Below are 8,093 nucleotides of genomic sequence, written 5' to 3' on the forward strand. Positions count from 1 at the left end.
TCTTTCAGGCTCCTGACTTAGCTGCCTCGGTACGGAGGATGCCCGCTGGGGTTGGCTTAAACCTGGGTATTGCGAGGGCCGCAGCAGCACCTGGGAAAGGGGGTTGCCAGAGTTGTGTTCCATTTTCAGCTGCTTGAGCGTGTTTGCTAAGTTTACGGGTTTTATCCCCACGTCCTTGGTGAAAAGAAACGGCAGCAAGCCTGGGCTGTGAAGTTCAAAGTTAGGATGCTGAAGCCAACCAAGCAAGGCAAAAGCGCTATCGCTCACTGAGGCAGGAAACCGTCGAAGGCAGTTGCTCTGTCACCTGAGCTGAATTTACAGGCCGTGTTTCAGTGGAAAGCTGCCCCCAGGTCAGCGTGCTCCATGCGCTGTTTCACAAGTCCTTCCCCATTGAATTGTTCCTTTCAGGCCATGGAGAGAGAGGTCAGTGCCGCATTTGGCAAAGGTGAGCCAGATGAGATCATGAGCAGTGCCTTCAAACTAAAGGTCACTCGCGAAGACATCCGCACGCTCAGGAACCTTTGCTGGCTAAACGATGAGGTAAAACCAGCTGCAGCACAGGGATAGTCTAATTCAGCCTTTATTGAAAAATACCCCTCCGCCCTGTACAGAAGTCGCGTCAACGTTCTTTGACGACCTCCGCTGCAGAGCCTAGAAATCTCTGTACACTTCTTATTTGAGGTGTTGAAGGGTCGAGCGTTTCGGGAAGTTCCGTTACTTCTTGTATGACGCAGCTTCCAGGAGTTCGTCCGGGTTATTGGCGTGGGTGGCAGGTGTTTTGATCAAACTGCCGATGTAGCCCCGTGTGAAATCCTGGGAACAAAAGCCTCCAGCTGAGGCTGGAGTTCTCTGCGCTGCGTGCTTAAGGGTGGCCAGAACAGAGGTGGTGCTGTATTTTTCGTTGGGGAAGGCAGCGTCTTATTTTGACACCTCACGTTTCCTCTTTATGGTGCAGGTCGTTAATTTCTACATGAGTCTGGTGATGGAAAGAGGGAAGAAGGAAGGCTATCCAGCAGTCCACGCGTTTAGTACTTTCTTTTATCCAAAACTAACATCTGGGGGCTACGAGTCGGTCAGAAGGTGGACCAAGAGTGTCGATGTCTTTAAGGAGGACATCCTCTTCGTGCCTGTGAACTCGCGAGCACACTGGACACTAGCCGTGAGTCCCACGGGCTTTTCCTTTAGAATTGGACGGGGAGCAAAAACTGGCAAGAGAAGTCATGTAGGTGTTGGGGGGTGTGCGGCACAAGGTTGTGCTTTGCCTAACGGTCACCTTTTAATAACAGGTCATAGATCTGAGGAAGAACACGATCACGTACTTGGACTCGCTTGGGCAGAAAGGGGACAAGATTTGTCAGACTTTGCTGTAAGTAACCGCTCCGTCACTGCTTTTCTGGTGTGAATGAGGAGAGGGGTTTTAGATTTAGTCCCTGTAAGGCGACTGCCAGTTTTCACGTGGCTTGTAGATAACCAAGCAGGAATCTTGGAGTTGCTTGCTGCGACTTGTCTGGCATCGACTGCTTATCTGCTGTCACAGCGTCCCCTGCACCCAGGGTCTGGGGTGCCTGGATTCTGCCACCTTCCCGTGAGAGGCACAGCCAAATACGCCATAGCCCTGTGGCACACGTGTGCCGACTTTGTTAGTTCTTGACCATTAGCTCACAGCCTCTCCCCGTGTTTGTAAGTTTCAGATTGGGATTTTTCCTCAAAATCAGCCTTAAATCAGCTGCAGTGAGGATCCTCTGACATTTTACCGTCCTGCCGTCCGTCTTCCTGTGATCCTTCAGCCGCTTTATTTTGTTGTTGGCCTAAATTACAGAGATGAAAAGGGATTTTTTTTTTTTCCTTTTGTTTTAACCAGCCAATACCTGCAAAACGAAAGCTGGGAAAAAAGACAGCTGGAGCTGGATGTTTCAGAGTGGACTCTTCACAGCATGGAGCCACGTGTACGTGAGCACCCCTTGGGTTTGAAATGGGAACTGTAAGTGCTTCTTTGGGGCCCAGATCCTGGCACGTGACAAAGAAAGGGTTGAGCTGATGTTCCTCGAGGAGTTGATAGTAAAAAGCAGTCCCTAGAGACCGGATTTAAGAAAGGTCACTTAAGAAAGAGGCGGTGCGAACCTTGAGACACCTCGCAGGGGGGAGGGCTGCTGCCCCTTCTGGGCCTGCCAAGAATTTGGATCGTAGTGTCCGAGTCCGGGAGGCAGAGGGGAGGGATGGTGAGCAGTGAACTGGGTCTGTTCCTCGTGGGCGGGAGTGGGTATCGGGGATTAGGCAAGTAGGGTCAGGAGTGTGCGGTGAGCGCAGTGTCGGTGTGGGTAATGTGCGCTGCTTCCAAGTTGCTTTTCTTTTGAGACAGAGGGAAATCCTCCATCTTCTTTGCATTCCTTAGGAGATCCCTCAGGAGCTGAATGGAAGCGACTGCGGCGTCTTTATGTGTAAATACGCAGATTACATCGCCAGAGAGAAACCGTTCAACTTTACCCAGGTGAGTGAAGGTCATAAACCCCTCCAAGCCCCTCTCGCCCAGGGACAGGAGCCAGGGAGGTTAGGCAGCAGCTCTTAATTGTGTCCGGGGCAGGGGCTGAGGTTTCGTGCCCCGTTTCGGTGCGTAGTTGCTGGGATCAGAACTTCCAAGTGGCCTGGGCAGGGCAGAGCTGTGGTTCTCCATCCCCGCCTTTGGGAGCTGCTGCCGGTGAGATTCCTCTTGGGCAAGATACTGCTGCCAGCGGGTTTGGCATATCTGGGCTCGGTATCTTTTGGAGAAATGGCTCCTACCCTTTGACCAGTCAAGACACCGCTTCTTTTTCTTGATTTCGTTTTAGACGGGTCTTTTATTAGCGTGCTTGTAAGCTGTCGCGCGGTCAAGTCAATCTGGTTTTGTCGGGTTGTCGTGTCACCCTCTTAGGAACCGCGTGGGGTGTTGTACCCAAACGGTTGACAGTTCCTAAAGGGAACTTCCTATTAAGGACTCCGCTGGGAGTTTATGCGTGTTTGCCACCTCTTTCTACCGTGACGTCATTATTTAATTTCTCTTTTCTTTCTCTTCTCTTTTCAGACTCACATGCCATACTTCCGGAAGAAGATGGTGTGGGAGATAATCCACCAACAGCTGCTGTGACACGTGGACTCTTAGAGCTCTTCTTTTGATTACGTTTCTTCGACCTTAGTTACTTTTCTTAGGCCTTTAGTTAGTTTTCTTAGACCTTTAGTTACATTTCTTAGACGAATTTTCCTCTTTAGGTTATGAAGTAGAAGTTAAGATGGTTTATTCCCCCCACCTCCCTTATTTTGGAGACAGTAACTCTGGGGTTTTGGTACACAAGTTTTCCTCTTCAAGTTATGAAGTAGTGGTTAAGACAGTTTATTTCCCCACCACCACCCCCCACCCCACCCCCCCCTTATTTTGGAGACAGTAACTCTCTTTGAAATTAGCTAACGCACCTTAAGCAAGAGCCAGAAAGATGGGTGTGACCTCGTTAAGGGCAGAGTGAAGAAGGAACATCGTCAACTTCCATGGCTGAGCCGCACGCTCGCGCCTCGCAGCGCACGCGACCACATTACAGACAAATGGGAAACATCTGTGGTGGTGGTTACAGTCGTGTTTGCCCAACTTACCTTCCCAAGGACAACGTGCTGAACTACCGTCTCCTCAAAGAGAGTTTTCCTCTGTTTCTGGAATATCTACTGTCTACTTGATTCCTAAAACTGGATTTGTCACGACCACGGAAAGAAAGCGTTTACCATCTCTTGATTTCTCACCAAAGCCCCTGTCCTTTGGGCTGGTTTGGGGTTGGCTTGTTTTGCTGCCTCCAGGGAGTGATCTAATGTGAAAAGAGAAGTATTTATTTCTTTATATAATATAAATATTTATTTTAATAAAAAGAGCCTTAATGGAAGGAAACTCTCCCTGTGTCCTGGTTTGAGGTAAAAGAGAACCAATTTTGTTCAGTAACTTGGCTTCTTAGCTGGGCCTCTTCTACCAACTGAAATTAACTGCCTATTGTGCCGTCAGCGTTCACTCTCTCAGAGCGATAAGAGCAATGGTTACAGCTGATGCCCAGGCATGGGATGCAGAGAGGCTCTTGCTTATACTTATTGCTATAACCCCCACGGCCAACCAGCTTTGTTATTTGCCCCGTTGGAGGGTCGGAAGCGGAAAAGCATAGTGGGGTCCCACCTGCGGGGAGGAGCGACAGGACAGGTGACCCAAAACTGACCAACAGGGTATTCCATCCCATCTGCCTCATGCTCAGTAGAAAGGGGACCAAAGGAATCAAAGGGTTCTTCTACCTGGGGAATGTTTACTTCGCCCTTTGATAATTATGCTGATGTGACCCCATCAGAGCTGGGGCATGGCAACCTTCTGGGCTCTGAGGATAAGGACTGGTACCTTCTCAAGATCGTGATTTTGTTGTTGGGGCTCCTGAATGTGGTGCAGAGGTGGTTTCATGTGAAACATCTGTGCAGGGGGAGCCGTAGGGGACCGTGCGCTGCCGCCACTCAGACCCGCGCAGCCGCTCGGCGATCTGCAGCGGTGCGAACCGCGGCTCCGCCCGGCCCGGCCGCAGCTGCCCCCCCCGGAGCAACGGCACCACCGGCAGCCGCCTCCCCCACGGCACCGGCGCCACCGGCAGCTGCCCCCCCCGGAGCAACGGCACCACCGGCAGCCGTCTCCCCCACGGCACCGGCGCCACCGGCAGCCGCCCCCCCCACCGCCACGGCACAGGCGCCTCCGCCGCCGCCTGCACCGGCACCGGCACCCGCACCACCGGCAGCCGCCCCCCCCACCGCAACAACACCGGCCCCTCCGCCGCCCGTCCCGGCACAAGCCGCGCCCCCCCCTGCAGCGGCACAAGCCACGCCGCCGCCTCTCCCGGCACAACCTACTGCAGCCACTACAACCAGTACCAAAACTACTCCAACTCCATCAAAATCGGTACAAGCCGCCCCGGGAACCAGGAGCAGGAAGAGGAGGTCAACTCCTTCCCCTGCCCCTTACCACAAAGACCACCTCAAGTCACATAGCTTGGGGGAGAGTTCTGAACAAGATCCAGGGGAGGGTCCTTCAAGACCAGATAAGGGAAAGAGACCTTTGAAAACAGACAGAGGTGAGAGTCCTTCTAGAGCAGATGCTGCAGAGGCCCCTTCTAGGGCAGCCTCCCCACAGGAGGACTCAGATGTAGAGGTAGTTGTTAAATCCTTCTCTATGAAAGATCTGAGAAATATCAGGAAGGACTTTAGTCGTCATGAAGGCGAAACACTTGTCTCCTGGTTGCTCCGATGCTGGGATAGCGGGGCAGATACCCTAGACTGAGATGGCAGAGAAGCTAGGCGATTGGGAAACCTGGCCAAGGATGGAGGGATTGATAAAGAAATTGGGAGAAAGACAAGCACTCTCGGTCTCTGGAGGCGACTGGTGTCAGCCATAAAGCGCAGGTATCCCTTTAAGGATGATATCGAATGCCGTCCAAGTAAATGGACCAACATGGAAAAAGGTATTAAGTACCTGAGAGAACTGCCTGTGCGAGAGGTGATTTATAGTGATGGGCAAGTGATTGTAGACCCTGAGGAAATGCCATGCAAACGGTCTGTGCTGAAAAAGTTTGTACAAAGTGCACCATCAACATATTCCCACCCATTGTCAACAATGGTCTGGGGAGGATCCGATACTGACACACCAACTGTAAATGAAGGGGTTAAGAAGGTACGACAGTATGAAGACAGTCTCTCTGGTCCCTTCTCTGTGGCAGCCATAGAAAAGCTGACTGTGACCACCGAGAAAATGACTGAGAAACTGACTGAGAAAATAGAGCAAATGACCCAGAAATTAGTTGAGCAAACCGATAAACTGTTTGATAAACTAACCAAGGTGGAGGAAAAACTCCATGCTTTCCCTGTACAGACTCATGTTGCAGCTGCTAAGAGGAAACGCCCTCCTACTCAAGAGAAAAAGCACCCTCCGACTCAAGACAAATCAAACCCGATGCGAGATATCCTGTGGGTTTGCCTCTGTGAATATGGAGAAGACATGAAGAAGTGGGATGGAGAACCTACCTCAGCCCTACAGGCACGGGTGCTTGAGTTGCAAAATGAAGCCGATAGAAGAAAGGATTCTTACAGGAGGAAGGCTGCTCCGACCTACGGTAGGCGATTCTATGGACCAGGTAGGAACCAATCTGATAATCGTAGGTACTACGGTCAACAGTAGAGGTGCCCTGCCTCCAGCCAGGAGGAGGAGAGGGACAACCGAATTTATTGGACTGTGTGGATTCGACGGCCTGGCACATGAGAGCCACAAAAGTATAAAGCCCTGGTGGACACTGGTGCACAGTGGTGGTGCTTTTTTTTTTGCTGTCTCCAGGGAGTTATCTAATGTGAAAAGAGAAGTATTTATTTCTTTATATAATTTAAATATTTATTTTCATAAAAAGAGCCTTAATGGAACAAAACTCTACCTGGTAATAAGAGAGGGTGATTTATTCTTTTTTTTATTTAACTGAAAAAAAGTTGGATGTAGAGATGTGGTTTTTTGCTCCCTCACAATCCCCCAGGAAGAGGATTGGAGGCAGGATGAGCATCGGAGCACAAAAGCCACGAAGCGATGGTCACAATGTGCTGAAGGGGCAATCGGGGAGTTGTTCAGCGGTGAGATGAGCAAGCAGCATCCCGAAAATCCGCCCCTGGAGAGGGGTTAGTGGTGTACGGACACTCTCTGTGTTCTGTAAACCCCCTGTGGGGAGCCCCTGCTGCCCCCTTGGCAGCGCCCGGGTGGCTGTGACTGCTGAAAGCTGGTTTGGTGCGTTGAGGTGTTAGGTGGGGTGGCAGCAGCCCCTGCCCGCCCCGGGAGGGGGGACACCACCTCTCCGGTGGCACTGGATGGGTGGGAGGGAGGGAGGGAGCAGAGCTCTGGGAGCCATGGAGAAAGGCGTGGGGGTGTCCCTCATCGTGGCAGCCCCCAGCAGCCCTACCCCGCCACCCGGCCACCCCAAGGGACACCCAAGCCCCATCTTGGTCTTCTCCCCGTTGGGTGACGCCCTTCCACCCACCCCGGAGGTGCGCTCCTCTCCTGCGGAGGGGATGCCCAGCGCTCGCCTGGCTAGAGAAGCACCGGGGGGGGGGGGGGGATGGGGGTGGGTGACTGGGGGCATCTGAGCTTCCCAGTTACACGGGCGTAATTAGTGCACCATTAATAACCATTAGTAACCACTTTGGCTCTGCTAACCAACTGCGGCGAGGCCCCCACCCTGCTTTAGCACAGGCTTCCTGATGCCAACACCTCCCCGAGCCACTGGGTAAAGCTACGCCTGGCAAAAAACCACCACCACCCCAAAAAAACCCCACAGCACAGCCCCCACTCCCCACCCACCCCTTCTCCCCCCATCACAGCCATGGGGCAAACTCCCACCACCACCACCCCCCAATCTCAGCTCGGCCATGACCCCCCCGAGACACTGGAAAGAGAGCAACGGAGAGCAAGCTCAGGCTCGTGTGAGCTGCAGAGATTTCTCTTTTTCTTGTGATGATGTTGTCGTTGGGTGGGGTTTGGTTGTTTTTTTTTCACAGAACACTTTGCAGTAGAGGACAAAAATATGGTGTCACAGCCCCTGGGGCCACACTGGCACCGCCACCTCACCCCCCCCCCCCTTCGCTCCCGTCCCTCGTCCCTCCTCTTCCCAGCGGCTTTCACCACTTTCCTTGCTTGGTTTTGTTTTGTGTTTGTTTTTTTTTTTTTTTCCTTACAACCTTTTTTTATATTTGAGTTGGGGTTCTTTTTCCCTTTTTTTTCCGCCTTTCTTCCCCCCCTTTTTTCTCTTTCTCCTTTTTTTTTTCTTTTCTCCTTTTTTCTTTTGCTTTTTTTTCTTTTCCCCCTTTTTCTTTCCACCACTTTTTTCCCCTTTTTTTTTCTCCTTTTTAACATTTCTCAAGCTTTCTCCAAAGGAACAGCCCCTGGCTCTCAGCTAGCCAAAGGAGACTACGGAAGAGCATTGGCACTCGTGGGAGTGGTTTCCTTCTCCTGCTTCACACTCGGTCGAGATCGTTTTTTCCAACTCGTCTTTTTTTTTTTAACAAATTAAACAACAAAAAAAGCT

Source organism: Vanellus vanellus (assembly GCF_965231255.1).
Source record: "Vanellus vanellus genome assembly, contig: HAP1_SCAFFOLD_118, whole genome shotgun sequence".
NCBI classification, from domain to species: domain Eukaryota; kingdom Metazoa; phylum Chordata; class Aves; order Charadriiformes; family Charadriidae; genus Vanellus; species Vanellus vanellus.